Source organism: Ranitomeya imitator, chromosome 2, assembly GCF_032444005.1.
Source record: "Ranitomeya imitator isolate aRanImi1 chromosome 2, aRanImi1.pri, whole genome shotgun sequence".
Taxonomy (NCBI): domain Eukaryota; kingdom Metazoa; phylum Chordata; class Amphibia; order Anura; family Dendrobatidae; genus Ranitomeya; species Ranitomeya imitator.
The window spans coordinates 310,383,465-310,386,113 of NC_091283.1; positions in this window are offsets into that span (position 1 = coordinate 310,383,465).

The window sequence follows — 2,649 nt, forward strand, 5'->3', positions numbered from 1 at the left end:
TAACCCCAACACACCCCTAACCCTAATCCCAACTGTAGCCATAATCCTAATCACAACCCTAACCCCAACACACCCCTAACCACAACACTAACCCCAACACACCCCTAACCCTAACCACAACCCTAATTCCAACCCTAACCCTAACCCTAAGGCTATGTGCCCACGTTGCGGATTCGTGTGAGATATTTCCGCACCATTTTTGAAAAATCTGCGGGTAAAAGGCACTGTGTTTTACCTGCGGATTTTCCGCGGATTTCCAGTGTTTTTTGTGCGGATTTCACCTGCGGATTCCTATTGAGGAACAGGTGTAAAACGCCGCGGAATCCGCACAAAGAATTGACATGCTGCGGAAAATACAACGCAGCGTTCCCGCGCGGTATTTTCCGCACCATGGGCACAGCGGATTTGGTTTTTCATATGTTTACATGGTACTGTAAACCTGATGGAACACTGCTGCGAATCCGCAGCCAAATCAGCACCGTGTGCACATAGCCTAATTCTAAAGGTATGTGCACACGCTGCGGAAAACGCTGCGGATCCGCAGCAGTTTCCCATGAGTGTACAGTTCAATGTAAACCTATGGGAAACAAAAATCGCTGTACACATGCTGCGGAAAAACTGCACGGAAACGCAGCGGTTTACATTCCGCAGCATGTCACTTCTTTGTGCGGATTCCGCAGCGGTTTTACAACTGCTCCAATAGAAAATCGCAATTGTAAAACCGCAGTGAAATGCGCAGAAAAAAACGCGGTAAATCCGCCATAAATCCGCAGCGGTTTAGCACTGCGGATTTATCAAATCCGCAGCGGAAAAATCCGCAGAGGACCAGAATACGTGTGCACATTCCTAACCCTAACCCTAACCCTAGCCCTAACCCTACCCCTAACCCTACCCCTACCCCTAACCCTACCCCTAACCCTACCCCTAACCCTAACCCTAGCCCTACCCCTACCCCTAACCCTACCCCTAACCCTAACCCTATTCTAACATTAGTGGAAAAAAAAAAATTTCTTTATTTTTTTATTGTCCCTACCTATGGGGGTGACAAAGGGGGGGGGTCATTTATTATTTTTTTTATTTTGATCACTGAGATAGATTATATCTCAGTGATCAAAATGCACTTTGGAACGAATCTGCCGGCCGGCAGATTCGGCGGGCGCACTGCGCATGCGCCCGCCATTTTGGAAGATGGCGGCGCCCGGGAGAAGACGGACGGGACCACGGCTGGATCGGTAAGTATGATAGGGTGGGGGGGGGACCACGGGGGGGGGGGATCGGAGCACGGGGGGGGGAAACGGAGCGCGGGAGGGGTGGAACGGAGCGCGGGGGGCGTGGAACGGAGCACGGGGGGGCTGGAATGGAGCACGGGGGGTGGAACGGAGCACGGGGGGGGTGGATCGGAGTGCAGGGGGGGTGATTGGAGCACGGGGGGGTGATTGGAGCACGGGGGGAGCGGACACGAGCACGGGGGGGAGCGGAGCACTGGACGGAGGGGAGCCGGAGCAGTGTACCGGCCAGATCGGGGGGGTGGGGGGGCGATCGGAGGGGTGGTGTGGGGGCACACTAGTATTTCCAGCCATGGCCGATGATATTGCAGCATCGGCCATGGCTGGATTGTAATATTTCACCCGTTATAATGGGTGAAATATTACAAATCGCTCTGATTGGCAGTTTCACTTTCAACAGCCAATCAGAGCGATTGTAGCCACGAGGGGGTGAAGCCACCCCCCCTGGGCTAAACTACCACTCCCCCTGTCCCTGCAGATCGGGTGAAATGGGAGTTAACCCTTTCACCCGGTCTGCAGGGACGCGATCTTTCCATGACGCCGCATAGGCGTCATGGGTCGGATTGGCACCGACTTTCATGACGCCTACGTGGCGTCAAAGGTCGGGAAGGGGTTAAATGCTCCATATTAAAATATGCCCCATATAATCCTGCATAAAGGGTAATAAGGGCCCCATAAGATGCTCCATAGACACATTTGCCCAATATAATGCTGCACAAAAGTTATGGCCCCATAAGATGATCCATTCAGTCACTTGCCCCATTATAGTGCTGCACAATCGTTATGGCCCTATAAGATGCTCCATACAGTCATTGCCCCATTATAGTGCTGCACAGTCGTTATGGCTCCATAAGCTGCTCCATACAGTCACTGCCCCTTATAGTGCTGCACAATTGTTATGGCCCCATACAGATGCTCCATACAGTCACTTGCCCCATATGCTGTGGCTGCCATAAAAAAAAAAAAATTCACATACTCACCTCTCCGTCGCTTAGGACCCCAGCACTTTCACCTGCTCCTCGTTCGGGTGCGGCTCCATCCTCAGCACTGATGTTCAGCAGAAGGCGCGCACTGACAACGTCATCGTGCCCTCTGACCTGAGCGTCACAGCCAGAGGATGCTGATGACGGAGCCGCATCGGAACGAGGAGAGGTAAATATCACGCAGCGCTGCGCTTCCCCTCCCCGTATACTTACCTGCTCCTGGCGCGGTGCAGTCCTTGCTTCTCCCGGCGCTGCATATTCTTCCTGTACTGAGCGGTCACCGTTACCGCTCATTACAGTAATGAATATGCGGCTCCACCCCTATGGGAGATGGAGCCGCATATTCATTACTGTAATGAGCGGTACCATGTGACCGCTCA